The sequence below is a fragment of the Mauremys reevesii genome, linkage group 1 (assembly GCF_016161935.1).
Source record: "Mauremys reevesii isolate NIE-2019 linkage group 1, ASM1616193v1, whole genome shotgun sequence".
Classification (NCBI taxonomy): Eukaryota; Metazoa; Chordata; order Testudines; family Geoemydidae; genus Mauremys; species Mauremys reevesii.
The window spans coordinates 294563246-294578707 of record NC_052623.1 but is presented as its reverse complement, the minus strand read 5'-3'; the positions used below and the strand labels follow the sequence as shown (position 1 = coordinate 294578707).

Below are 15462 nucleotides of genomic sequence, written 5' to 3'. Positions count from 1 at the left end.
AAAATAATGTTGTACTTATGTAGTGCCTTCTATCCAAGTAATCCAACATGAACGAATTAACCTTAAATAGCCGGACCTAAATCAAGGGGCTCACTCCTGCAAGAGATAAGAATGATCACAAGCGTCACCACTTTCAGAACTAAATCCCAAACTCATTTCTTTTGACCTAGCTTTCCCTCTTATGCTCTTTTCACAGACACACAAAATAAATTAAGCTACTTCTTCTACCTTCTGGGAAGAAAGAAAGAAAGAAAGATATATTGTTATTGCTATTTCTGGTTTGAAGCTACTTCAGAAGCTCTCAGATATTTCAGTGATAGGGGGCATATAAGTTCCTAGATAGATTGTACAAGTAACTGTGCAAAAGAATCATATTCAGAGAAATGGCTACGGGGATTGAGCTCTACATGAAACAGCATTCTGGCTCACACAGCCCTTATGATAGGTTTGGAGACAGTCAAATCAATTTCCAAGCAAACAGCAAGCCAAACATATTAAATAATAAATACATCTCACTGAGGCCAGTCATTCAGTCTCCATTAGTTCAAGTGTTCTTCCATCTTGAAATAGCTTTAGTCTACCTTGGAACCCAAATCAAATTGAACAATATAATTTGGCTTCAGCAATTAACATGAAAATAAATACAGCATCTAAAAGAGCTAATGGAAATACATGATGTAGGGTAAGTGTTACCATATGTTGTTTGTGGAGGAAGGTAACAGGAATGGAATGGATAATGAATAACCCCCCCGCCCCAGAAATACATCATTCAACAAAATAGTTTTGAAGCAATAGGAGTCACAAGGGAGGTCAAAGTTTAGACTAAAATTCTTCCTCTAGAAGAGTTAATTACTAGGCAGAGAGTTTTAAAAATAAGAATAGCTCTATTTCTACAACTGCCTACTACTAAGGATAATCACTGTGGAGGATCTGATTGCCAGCTGATGGCTCTCCCTATAGATTTTCCAATACAAACATCATTATTAGAGTCACTAAAAGTGCTGCTGAGCACAAACCTGAAGCAGAATCAAAGGCAAAACCAATGAATGGGTTCACTGGTCACGTTTCCAGATGACATGTTTCTCCCACAGTGTTGTTCCCTCCCTGGCCAGCACATACCTGTGCCTATAATTGACTTTCCTGCCAATATAGTTGTTTTTAACTTGTAGCTTCTTTTAGAAAAGTGAAATTGAAACCTATTAAACGCTCCTATTTTATTATTTGTAAGTGAAACTAAAAGGCAAATAAATCCTTCTATGAGAGCTGCTTAGAGGAGAAGAGAAAAAAACCCAGAGTGTAGGGGAGACCAATAGGTTTCCCCTGCATTTGCTGCTACATGTAAACTCCAGTTATCACATTCAAGTGATCTGAATTTTTAAGTTGTACCCCAAATTGAAATATATACAGAAACAAATTTCATTTATCCAAAACTCTGATTATCACAGTGTTTCAGGTGACTTTCTGGCATTCAAATAATTGGGGTTTACCTGAAAATACAAGTTAAAATATTATTTTAAGGAGTGAAAAGATGGACATTATGCTGTTTTTTTTACTCTCTCTCTTTATTAGACAAATGTCATTGGCATAAATTAGATGACCCTTTCTTCTTTAGAGTTGTAAACAAATATATGACAACAATATAAGCCATCTAGAGCCTGGTTTGGAGGGACAAGGGTAAAAATTTTCAAAAATTGGAGGATGTGCTTCACAAAAGCTAATTTTGCATGTAAGTGGGAACATGTATTCACAAGCTCCTATTAACCAATTTGTCTATGGAAACCAGGAGAATGTGTGGAACCATGTAAATGCATGCACCTACCTACTTCTGAGCTTTCAATTGGTGGAAATTTGTCCCTTAATGTTCAAATCATGCTAGAATGGAGGATTCAAAACATACAGGAAGAGAGAAAGCAACAAGATTTATTCTTCCACTGGAAATCTGTCCTCTGAGAAAATAAAAGCACAAACATAGCCAAAAGCATGAAGCATGAGGTTCTATAATTTAATACTTGAGGCCTCCCATTCATTTACTAGCTTATAGACACAAGTGTCTATGGAAAAGGAGAGCACAAGTCCATCTAGTACAAAAATGGCAGGACCATTGCACCTTGGAAAATGATCAGTAAAGATTTACACGTATATGTTTGTCCGCTATTGTATCTGATTTGGCAATGTACCCATATTTTCTTTGAATTATCAGTGAACTTAGGAAAGGTTTTCCAAGGTGCTTACTACAACACAATTTCAAAACTTATTTAAAATGTGAATTTTGTTAAAACCAAGAACCTTTCCCGTGAAGCATTGGTTTCTACAAATCAGCGTTTTCCAGTAAACTACATAATTCAAAAAATTGCACATCAGCTCTATTCACAGCCCCTTGAGGGATTAATTGTCATTACTTTCAAACTGATATTGGATAAATGTTCTGCTTTGTTTGAGTATAACTTGTAATGCAGTGATAAAAAGTTGTAGAATGTTGAAATGTGGAAAAAAAAGTTTTAGTTATTTAAAATGAGATTGGAAATAAGCTGTAGAATTCTAGTATTTCCTGATATCTAGTTTTTATAGGAATATAATTATATATTATTATACTAATATCATACGTATCATATCTATATATAGATAGATATCAGTCTACAGAGTTTAATTTTAGGAACATTTTAAATGCATCTGACCTCTGGCTTTTGACAATCCTTTAATTTATAAAAGTTCACCAAGAGAATTAAAAAGGCATATAAGGAAATTAAACATGTTGGGTTTGAGGTTTGCAGAGAACACTTCAAGCATTTTATATTTTACATATATTGTAAAATCCCATCTGGTGTTTGAAAAGTATTTTACTATCTCCTGCTGGGCCAGGCAGACATTGGTTTGCATGTCTGCATGTTCCCAAAATATTAGAAAAAAAATCTGATGGTTGTGGACCAAGCATAGCAAAATGATATAATACCACAGTTCCATTATTCTGTGTTCAGGAATGAAGACAAACTTCCCCAGCTTCAGAAAAGTTTTACTTAATGGAACTTTGTGTGGAAAATGTGAGGAGTAGTATTTCTCCAAGTAGTACAATGTTCAACATTTTGAGAAAGATAGGTGGTTATGAGCAATAAATAATTTCTGATTCAGTTATGCATTTTGTTTTCTAGGGAATTCATTCAGAAAATGTAAAATAAAAGATATTCCATTTTGATATATATACTTTTTCTTCTTTGTGCAGCTCACATTGCCTATTAATCACATGTAAGTCCCTACCTCCTAAAATTCTTCTAGACTTTGGAGCCTGCTTTATGTGCATTATAGCCAATTTCCTCTGAAGTAAATAAGAAGAAACCCACTTCTGATCTCATTTACACTGGGTATACACTGGTTAACTCTATTCAAATAATCAGAATTAATTACACTAACGGAAGTAAGAGGAGACTCAGGCCCAAGTGTTCAAACCAACGTGACAGTTATACTGCAGCTATTATACAAAAATATATTTGAATAACTTAAGAAATTATTTGATAACATTCAACATTTTCAAGCCAAAAAATTCTAGTGCTTTGGCTCAGAACAATTTTAAAAAAAATTGCTGTCCTCATTTTTTATAAAATTTAAAAGGTCAAAATCAAAACTAAATGTTCCAAAGTTACTGAAACAAAATATTCTGATTGACCCAATTTATTTTCCAGATTGTTGGTTCACAAAATTGAGATTTTCACTTTTCATCCTGATTTGGAATGGGGAAAATTTCTGAAATCTCAAAAAAAAAAAAATCTGGGATGGAAAAACTGTTTCCTGCCCAGCTCTAGCTATGAATTCAATTTAAACAAATTGACTTTCCGGAAGGGAGCCTTGTCTACATAAAAAGACAGACAGTGTCCTTGTAACAAACTCATTCCTTGAGATCTGAGTAGCATTTGATTTATCTGGATATTTTAAAATATTCAGTATGTTTGGACTAGTCATCTTATTTCCTTTACCAAGCATCTCTGCTTTAAGGCAGAACTTCATTTCTGAATACTTTATGAAAGATTCATCAAATTATATGCAATCAATGTTAGTCTACTTCTGTCAGCCAAAAAAAAATTATTTCAGGTGGAAAAATAAAGACTCAGGGTCAGTTCTGCAGCTAATATTAATTGGCATAAAGCTAATAGGTGAAATCCAGAGCTCACTGCAGTGGGGAGCTTTCCCACTGAGTTCAGAGGAGCTTTGACTTCAATGAAGCTACACTTATTTATACCAGCCAAGAATCTGGCTCAAGCAATGTTTATGTGAGCAAAAAAAAAAACAACTGTTCATACATAAAGATTTAATTCAGTTTATAGAAGTGTTATGATCATTAGACTTGACATCTGAAGGTGTTCAGTGGAGAGCCGAAGTCTACATATTTATGTTATAGGTTGACCAGAGTGTCTGTTGGGATTCATTTTCAAGATGGATGCAAAGAATTATGAGTACAGCAATGCACTTTTTAATCATGACTTTTGTAGGACTGTATGCTCAAAAGTGCATGATGCAGTAATGAATTGTGTGTAGTCATCTTTCAATCACAAAGAGAAAAGCAATGAAAGGCATTTTTTAATTTCTCTGCATTGTTTGCCAGATTTACAAAAGGTGAACACTGATATCCACACACATTTTACATGCCTAATTTTTACACCAGGAAATACACCATCAAATTAGGTATTTCTTAAAACACATACAACACAGAAGATAGATAGCTCATCATCATATAAATACCTTACTGCTGATATCAATGGGAGCCTTTCTATTGGCTTCAATGGACTTTATAAATTTCTATTTACATAAAAATTATGAACAATTTCTGTATGCAGTTGCAGAAAACAAACTTGCAACGGTACAAAGACAAGTGTGTCTGGATCTTTGACCTCATTTTATGAAAATCTGGTCCCATATTTAGGATATAATAAAGAGTCTGTAAAGTGGCTTGTTTTATTAATAAAAATAACGAGGAGTCTGGTGGCGCCTTAAAGACTAACAGATTTATTTGGGCATAAGCTTTCGTGGGTAAAAAACCTCACTTTTTCAGATGCAGTTGTTTTTGTGGATACAGACTAACACAGCTACCCCCGATACTTGTTTTATTAATGTAGCTGTTATAGCTGTTGAAATAATATGAATTAATTGGTTTATTCCCCATTTGTGTGATGTATTGGTAAAGTTCCTGATGTCTTCGTGTGATCTGCAGATTGTGCTTTTTGCTTAAATATTTTTAAGACAGTAATACTGTCAGGGTAAAGATAAGCCAAAATAAATTCTGCTTGTGAAACTTTTACTTTGGTTAAGTAAACTATATGCATCACCTACCCATTTGACTGCATCCATTTACAGACAAAAATCTGCCTTCATAGAAATTTATGTGCAAAAACAAGGGACAAAGTTTAAGAGCTGGATAACTTTAGTAGAGATCATTTAATGAGGGTCTTATCATTTAGTTCATCAGTTCCACATGTGGCACTCCTTTGAACTTAATGGGAGATTTAAGTGCAGCTTGACAGAAGAATCAGTCCTGAAATGTTCCCTAGTGAGAAAGAGGCTTAGCAAGATACAAGCAGATGGTGTCCTGAGGGAATACATGGAGTAGGACGTACCTTATAGGGCAGTTATATTCAAAAGACAACTCCATAAAATTGCGAGAGAAAAGGTGGGTGTGTTAATATCTTTGGACCAACTTCTGTTGGTGGAAGAAACAAGCTTTCAAGCTTCACAGAGCTCTTCTTCAAGTCTAGAAAAACGGAATCAGTGTCACAGCTAAATATAGGGTGGGACAGATTGCTAAGGGGTTGACATATATTGCAGGAAACCACTTAAAATGAGGTGGGCAATTAACACCTCTGTAGCTATAGAACAAAGGAGGGTTACCAATTGTTATGAGCCTTAAAACCAGTATCTCTGCTGAGTGATTTTTTTAGCATCTAACTGAATTATGATTTTAATTTCCCAGGTTTGTCTTTTTAAGGTGTCATGCAGGGTTTTTTTGAGGATGAGAACTAAGAGATCAAATATGGAGTGATCAGCTTGGGAAAAAATGATCACCCATGGGTGATAGGGCATTGTCTTTTATCACACCACCTACTATAAAGAACTCAAAAGAGACCTCACACCACAAATTCACACAGGAATTTAAGGATATAAAATTCTTCCCCAAACAAGTCCAAGAGAAACTAACTGCATTCCCCATGAACCCACCCCAGGGACCTTCTACATCAAGGTTTCTCAAACTGGGGGTCGGGACCCCTCAGGGGGTCATGAGGTTATTACATGGGGTGGGGGTCACAAGATGTCAGCCTCCACCCCAAACCCCACTTTGCATCCAGCATTTATAATGGTGTTAAATATATAAAAGTGTTTTTAATTTATAATGGTGGGGGCGGTCATACTCAGGCTTGCTATTTGAAAGGGGTCACCAGTATAAAAGTTTGAGAACCACTATTCTACATGCTTCCCAAGAGACACAAACAAGGGAACCCAGGAAGACCCAAGCCATGGAACTCTTACTGATGTAATATCAGGACTCATCAAAACCATCCTCAAACCACTCACTGGACAAAGGGACAATTTCTCTCAGGACACAGCTAACTTCCTCCAAAAACTCCACCACATTAACAACCTCCATCAGAACACCATTTCTGTCACTACAGATGTCATCTCCCTGTAAACCAACATGCCTTACCTCACCGTTCATGATAGCATCATTGTGTGCCTCAGATATCTAAACAATGGACAACACCTCAGATATCCATCCCAAACATATCAGACTCATCCATTTCATCCTCACACATAGCTTTACATTTAACAGCCATAGGTATTAGGATGGCTCCCCCATATGCTAACCTCTTCAGGGGCCACCTCAAGGAAAAGTTTCTGGAAAAATTCACTATGAAACCAATATACATTGATGACTCTAGACAAGTGACCTAAGTTCCCTCAGATTTCAACCACAACTTCAACAACCACCACTCTTCCATCAAACTCTCTCTAGAACACTCCCACACCAGCATCAACAATGGACACACCAATCAGCTTCAGCAATGAAACTCTATAGACACCTATATACAAGAAACCCTAGGATCAGCACATTTGCCTCCACAAATCCAGTAACCACCCCATATGCCCAAGAAACCTGTTATCCACAGCCAAGCACTCAAATACCACAGAATATGCTCTGAGGAGAAAGTCTGGGACACACACTTTAACACACTTAAAACCATCTTCACCAAACAAGGACATTCCACCAGGGAAGTAGTTTGCATCATGGAATGGACCGAGAACCTGCTTCAGTATGAAAAAGAAAAAACAAAACACACACCAACTGACTGTACCTACCACCTGCTGGCACCTCTATGGGGTATCAAACAATTACAACCCATACTTGATGGGAACCATGTCCTGAAACAAATCTTTCCTGACCCCCCATCCCCCCTTTCTGGCTTTCAAACAACCTCCCAATCTCAACAAATTCATCATCAGAAGCAAGATCCTCACAGACCAGAGCCTGCAATTCAAACAAGACCTGCAAAATCTGTAGACATATCACCACTTCTACAATGATAAGTACCCTCCACAACAGATCTTTCAAGATCCATCTTTCACACATGCCTATCGGAACATGTGGTGTACCTCATTCAGTGCATCAAGAGACCTCATTGTAAGGCAGTTGTAGATCGAAAGTGAAGTTATTTTGGTAATTTCATCCTTATCTCTAATTGGGACTACATAGCCTGAATCTGCTCCAGCTGAAGTCAATGGAAGCTTGCTGTTTACTTTAATGGGACCCAGATTACATCCATATTTTATTAAATGCATAAAATAATTACCCATTTGACATAGTTGTTTTTTTCCCCAGTGTGATGGGCCAGGTGCCCCAGCGCCCCCTCGCGGCAGGGGCGGGGTGGGGTCTAGCACTGCACCACTCGCTTGTCTTTCGGTCCGTCTCTGGTAGCCGGCGTATTACGGCCTAGCGGCCAGAGTCTATGGACACCCCCTCCGGGGTAGAGTAGCACGGCCTAGCGGTCGGAGTCCGCAAGCGCCCCCTCTCGGGGCGAGGTAGCGCGGCCTAGCGGCCGGAGTCCATACACACCCAGCGGCCGAGTTCACACGGGGTGGGGTAGCGCCCAGCGGCCGGAGTCCATAAGCGCCTTCGGGCAGGGTAGCGCCCAGCGGCCGGAGTTCATAAACACTTCGGGTGGGGTAGCGCGGCCTAGCGGCCGGAGTCCATAAGCGCCCCCTTCGGGGTGGGGTAGCGTGGCCTAACGGCCGGAGTCCATAAACACCCCTTCGGGGTGGGGTAGCGTGGCCTAACGGCCGGAGTCCATAAGCGCCCCCTTCGGGGCGGGGTAGCGCGGCCTAGAGGCCGGAGTCCATAAATCCCCCCCCCCTCGGGGTGGGGTATCACGGGGTGGGGTAGGGGGACTCGGGCCCGCCCTCTCCTCCGAGTCCCGACCCAGGGCCCTGATTGTGGCAAGCTCTCCTTGCCACCCGCTCGGCGGGGATCCGCCCGCAACACGCCGAGCGGTGCTGCAGCTTTAAGGCTGTCAGTTTCTAAAGTCCCCTGGGTCACTTCCTACCCCGTCTAGTTGGACGTTGGCGTTGTGGGAGCGGTTCCCCCGTAGGTCCCCTCCGGCCGGCGTCCCTCTCCGGGGTCTCCGGTACGGCCTCTGCCCGGCTGACGTCCCGGTCCAGGCTCCCTGGCTCTCCTCCCGCAGGAGCTGACGGTCTGCGTCCTTCTCCCCCGGTGGTCAGCCCAGACTGAGCAGACCTGCAGCCTTTTATACCTGTCTGCCAGTTAGAGCATGCCCAGCAGAACTTCCTGGGCGTGGCTTCCTCTGCTAGCAAGGAAGGGTTAACCCCTGCTGTACCAGTGCGGGGCTGTCCCGCCCCGTCACACCCAGGAAAGATCCTTTTTTAATCATACTGTCCAAGTCCAAATGCTATTACTTTCAGGTGGCACTTTCATCAACCATCCTACTCATGCTGCATGTCTTGGCACTATACCCATCTATTATAGACTCTGACTCGACCCCTATCTGTCCTGTCCCAATCTTTCTTTCTCATCTGAGTGAGTACTATGAGCCTCAATAAATCTTGAGTTATTCTCCTCGTTAATGGCCCCAAATGCTAACTGCCATTTCTGTGTTTCATAACTTACATATGGAAAGAATGATACAATCCCTTTACCAATAAGTAACTTTATCCACACTGCTACAGTGTAAGAAGATTTTCTTTGTCTTCCTATTTAAATAATTTGACCAAGAGGTCTCAGATATTGGTTGCCTGTCCCTTGGTCTTGGCTAACGTGTAAAATGTACCCTTGCAAGCTCCAAAACCGATCCTTCAGTCTTTTCTTCAAAAGATCTCTCAGAAGTAACCTAAGAAAGCCAAAGATGCTGGTCCACCTGCTAGATTCCAGATTGACAATTTGGAAAATCTTCATCAGAATACTCAGACTTCACTGGTTCAGGAGCCAAATTAGCAATCAACATTACCCAAAAGATTCACAGTAATGTGAATTAATTGTTTCATTTACTATATAATTATTCTCACAGCAAAATGACTGACCAAGTATTATTATTTTATCAGCTACAATTGGTTAATAACGTAGTTAAAGTATCCTGATTGGTTAACAACTTAGAGTGGTTAATAATTAAAATCACACCATGTTTGAATATCATGTGCTGCAAAGAGCCGCAGGAGACACATTAAAGAGCCACTTGTGGCTCTCGAGCCTCAGTCTGAGTATCACTGATCTACACAATGAATGTAAAGGCACAAGTCACGGACCTCAGATGCCATATCTTTACACAGACACTTTCCCACAATATTTAGTATGACAAACTTGTTTTCAAAAATATTAGAATTTGTATAAAACAGAGAGACATTGAAAAGAAAAATAATTACAATTTTTAACTTTCATAAAATACACACAGATGTTTAATAAATATATGGCTCCCATGAGATTTTTGCAGGAAGTATGTAGAAGATTAAAAAGGAAAACACTTTAATTTTATTTACTGTATGATAGGATCGAATGGGCTAACACTCACACAGCACTGGAAATCCTCTGCATATTTTTTTAACTCACTTTTTAAAAATTCAGACACTCAGATTAGCAGAATAATCTGCTCTGCCACAGACTGTAGCTGTACAAAGAAATAAAACATGTACAGATGTAGAACCCAGTCCTCTCTTCCTTACTCCGGTCCTGATCCAGCAAACCATCTATATTCAGCAAAGCATTTAAATACATGCTTAAGTGCTTTGCCAAATTGGGGCTTCAATCCTTAGTCAATCAAAACTCCCATTGATTTCAAATGTTGAATGAATAAGGTCAGAGTAAGAATTAGAAGATCAGGCCTTATAGTAGTGGTGTTAAATCCTTCTGTCATACACAGTAAAACGTGCCTCATCCTACAGTGAGTTCCACCTGGGCAGATCCTGTGGCTCATGGAAATCCATCTGAACCCAATTCAAGTTAGTGGAGTTTTAGCCGCAGAGAAACTGGCTCCCTGTTTCTAGCCCTGTAGGGTCAAGAAACATTACACCTTAAATTATATTATCCATCCTGCTCCTCAAAGCTGTGTAAAGGGCTGAGGGTGTCGCAAATTCCAAATCTGAGCACAGGAGACAAACATTTATCTGGTGAGCTGTTTTGCTCTGTTTGTTTGCACTTTAGATTTGAAGCTGCTCAGAAGTTTAGAGAGAGTTAAAAGCCATCAAGGTGTCAACGCCTTTAGAGCAGTAGTCCCCTAACTGTGGGGCATGGAGGAACATTCTGGGGTGAGGAAGGGGACAGTGCAGAGTGGGACCCGGGACAGTTCCCATGGCGGGGGAGCACCACCCAGCCCTACTCTGCCCCAAGCCCAGCTCTGGCTCCAGTTCCAGCCCCAGCCTGGCTCTGCCCTCATTCCCTCTCTGCTCCCAGGCCAGCTCTATCTCTAGCCCCAGCTCCTCCCCACATCCCTTGCTCTACCTTCAGCCCAAGCTCCTCTGCTGAGGAAACCTAGGCTGTGCAGTAATGGAGGGGGACATGGACAGAATCCATTACTAGTAAGAAGGGGTGCAACAGGAAAAGTTTGGGCACTATTGCTTTAGAGAGCAGAGTACAGGTGAGTTGAGCAGAGGTACATGATAATTCACTTTATAACAGGGGTTGTGTCTTTTGCTTTTTACACAACATGTGTAATATGAAGGAACCCCCTGGACACAATAGGGGGCAAATAACAATGTTTACTAAACATGTATCACATGAAACATCTAGCTACATATGAACACAGCTGCTCTGGCAGGGTTCTAGTGGCTTTTGAAATACAGAAGACAGAGTGGGCCACTAATCTCTTACTAAGACTTTTCCTCCCTTGAAAACTGTACAGTCAAGAATTACTATTTGTGGTCATTTGATTGCACTGTTTCTTAAGAAAATCCCTCTGCAGATTGGGCTTTAACAAGGCCAGATTTGACATTAAATTACATCCCATAAACAACATCACTTATGTCTGATATGTAGTAACATGTACAGCCAAAAGAAAAACTGCTACCTTGTGCTGTGAACTACCATAGCGCAAATCGCTTGCTTGAATGTCTGGATAAGCCTTTCCATTAATCCATTTGTGGCAAGATGATGAGTGTTATGGACCAGGAGGCAGGTGGTCTTGTCTAGCAGTCAGAGCAGGAGTCAGGTCTAGTGGTGGAGCAGGCATCCAGGTTAGGGAACAAAGCCAAGGGTCAGCACCAGAGTCAACTACCAGTTACCAGAGCCAAGGGTGAGACCAGAGCCAGGAATTGAAGCTGAAAGTCAGAGCCAAGGTCAGATACCAAATGCCAGAGACAAGGGTCAAGCCAGAGTCATAAATTGGAGGCTGGGGTCAGAGCCAGGACTGGTAAATGAGGATCAGGGGCGAGGCATAAGGGCAGCAACTGGAGGAGAAGCAAGGATTAAGCCTGGAGGAGGAGCACAGGGGGAACAGAAGCTGAGGCAGGAATTAGGAATAGTGTTGGGTGGAGGAGTAGAGCAGGAATCAGGAACAGTATTACATGCAGGTGGCAGGCACAAGCACAATTCAATACAGCCACAACAGAAAATCACTTTGTTGCTCAGAAAAACTTCCTGTGCCTCCTTCTGGTTTAAATAGCATAGCTGGACTAATCAGTGGAGCCAGGTGAACTGCCAATCAAGGCTGCTGTGGGTTGTGCCTTGTCTGAGGCTATAGTCCTAGTAGATTCTCAGCCTACTACATTTCAGTAGATATTGGATGGTGACCAGAATACAGCAGTTCTCTAGGGACTCCCAGGCCTGGGTTCAAGACCCAGGATGTTGCACTGAGAAGCTGATGTGTTTGATACCATTTCTCTTCACTAATCACTGAAACTCTTCAGATGTGAATTGAGTTTGTGTCACCCAGAATTTGTACAGGAACAGAGAGTCACACTTCACTCCCAGTTCTCCCTTCTCAGGTAGGGAGGGAATGAGGGTGAGAAAAAAAGCTATATCAACCTTTAGCCTGGTACAGCTTACTTCTCCTCTCATGCCTATTTAGATGTGCTCGAAAATGTCTGTGGGAGCCTGGGAATGGAGTCATGTCTCCACTCACTCCCTGCCTCTGTCCAACCATTCCCTTCTCACCTGCATGGGAGGGAGAGCAGTGGCCTCTGGAAACCATGACCTGTAACGTGGGAACAAGGATAGTGCTTTACACACACACACCCTTTTCTTCATTCTGTAGGCATGTAAGGCATTGCCAGTTGATCACTGAGTGCTGAGGGGGACATAGCACTCTTTATTCAGGGATCAGCAACCTTCAGCACGTTCCTCGCCAGGGTAAGGCCCCTGGTGGGCCAGGCCGGTTTGTTTACCTGCTGCATCTGCAGGTTCGACCGACCGCAGCTCCCACTGGCCACGGTTTACCGTTGCAGGCCAATGGAGGCTGCAAGAAGCAGCGCAGGCCGAGGGGTGTGCTGGCCGCAGCTTCTCGCAGCCCCCATTGGCCTGGAACAGCAAACTGTGGCCAGTGAGAGCCATGATCAGCCAAACCTGCAGACACGGCAGGTAAACAAACCAGCCTGGTTTCCTCAAGCATCTGCTGCCAGACATTAGCAGGTGCAGTAGACTAGGCCTCTGGCTGTTTCCACTGGGGCCACAGAGCTAGCTAGCCTCACACTTTAGTCTGTCCTATACTTTTCTCCTTGCAAAGGTTTGCTGGGTGTGGAGAAGGAAGAAATGGATCCCTGCACCCACCATTGTATGATTGGACATCCACAGTATCTCAGGGTATAAATGGGACAAGATGCTGAATTAGAGCGAATTCTTATTTGTATGCACAAGTTGAAACTAACTACCACATTGGGGTCTTGAAGGAAATTTTTCCTATAGCATTTTCCCCAGAGATCTTGGAGGTGGCCAGAGTGGGGAACTCACTTTTCATTTTTTTTCAATCTTCTGTCATAGGTCATGTTTTCTAGACCTTTAATCATTTTTGTCACTCTTCTCTGGACTCCCTCCAATTTGTCCACATCCTTCCTGAAATGTAGCACCCAGAACTGGACACAATACTCCAGTTGAGGCCTAATCAGTGCGGAGTAGAGTGGAAGAATTACTTCTCATGTCTTACTTACAACACTCCTGCTAATATATCCCAGAAGGATGTTTGCTTTTTTTGCAACAGCGTTACTCTGCTGACTCATATTTAGCTTGTGGTCCACTATGATCCCCAGATCCCTTTCCACAGTACTCCTTCCTAGGCAGTCATTTCCCATTTTGTATGTGTGTGACTGATTGTTCTTTCCTAAATGGAGTACTTTGCATTTTGTCCTTATTGAATTTCATCCTATTTACTTCAGACCATTTCTCTGGTTTGTCCAGATCATTTCGAATTTTAATCCTGTTCTCATGCATCATGCATTAGGATCAAGTGATGGTATCACTTTCCTTAAATTGCAGAGATTGATGAACGTTGGGGAAAACTTGGTCCTGCCTAGTATCTTCCTTCCATGTATGATTGTTCTGCTGTAACAGCACTCATGTAAGATAGTACTACATCATCATCTCCACTATTTCAAGAGCAAATCAATACATAACAAACATATTTTAAAAGTAAGATTAAACCTATTTTCAACACCCACATTATATTTTGTCCCATGATATTACCATTAAAAGCAGGCTGCAGTCCTGTCTTCTCAATCTTAATATTGTTTGGAGTCCCTGCTAATTCACTTGACAGAGGGACACTAGTAGCCAGCAGAGGGAGCCCATGCTTTTAGTTTTAACTCCTTTTCTTCCTTATTCAAATCAGTAAGATGAAGATGGAAAAGGCAAGGTAAAAAATTAGTGCTAAAAAAAATCCCATCCGCTTCTGTATTTATGTATGCAAGTAAAAATTTCCAACATATATTTAACACTTCACATCTCTCTCAGGAGCTTTTGGCAATACAATAAGCAAAATGCATACCCACCACTGATAATCAGAGAAAATGATTTGGGAATTAGTCTAACTTCTCTGCTTGAGACCACCTTTTAGATACAACCAGAACCCTTTAAATTACCCTATTGCCTCATATTTCTTTTTGTCTGTAACCACTGAAGTAGTCAAAATAATGCTTCGAGGTGATACATATAACTTTTGGTTCTAGTCCTACACTTATACATGTGCTTGACTTTGCTCAAGGGAGCAGTCTCAATATTAGTTGGATAATATTGTCACAGGATCACTGGGGCGTTGCTCTGGAACTACTCCATACGAAACCAGTCAGCACTCTGGGGGAGTATGCCTCCTCTCTCTGAGCATACTGTCTCCAGGGCAAGAAGCTTACACAGCTTTCACCTTCCTGGGTCTGACCTCAGAGTATTCAGGATCCCTTTCCATGCTGTGCGCTTCCCTCAGTGAGTTCGCCCGGGCAACTCCCCAGTCAGACGTGACTCTCAGCCAGCCGGTAAAACAGAAGGTTTATTCGTTGACAGGAACACAGCGTAAAACCAGGGCCAGCTCTAGTTTTTTTTGCCGTCCCAAGCAAAAAAAATTTGGCTGCCCCCACCCCACCCCCTGCCACCCCAGCCCTGGGCTCTGTCTTCCTTCCCCCCGCACCCCCTGCCACCCCAGCCCTGGGCTCTCTCTTCCCCGCACCCCTGCCACCCCAGCCCTGGGCTCTCTCTTCCTTCCCCCAGCAACACCTGCCACCCCAGCCATGGGCTCTCTCGTCCTTCCCCCCGCACCCCCTGCCACCCCAGCCCTGGGCTCTCTCTTCCTTCCCCCCGCACCCCCTGCCACCCCAGCCCTGGGCTCTCTCTTCCTTCCCCCTGCACCCTCTGCCACCCCAGCCCTGGGCTCTCTCTTCCTTCCCCCCGCACCCCCTGCCACCCCAGCGCTGGGCTCTCCACCCCACCCGCACCCCCTGCCACCCCAGCCCTGGGCTCTCTCGTCCTTCCCCCCCCAGCCCCTGCCACCCAAGCCCTGGGCTCTCTCT

General features: G+C 42.4%; 1 protein-coding gene across 1 annotated transcript in view; it reads right to left on the bottom strand.

Annotated features, from left to right (window-relative positions):
* Positions 1 to 12085, bottom strand: part of TSPAN8 (tetraspanin 8) — a 133139-nt gene extending 121054 nt beyond the window's left edge. The window contains exon 1 of the mRNA XM_039500122.1: positions 11544 to 12085. The gene's annotated coding sequence lies outside the window, so the exon portion shown is untranslated. The remainder of the gene's footprint in view (positions 1 to 11543) is intronic.
* Positions 12086 to 15462: the final 3377 nt, after the last annotated feature.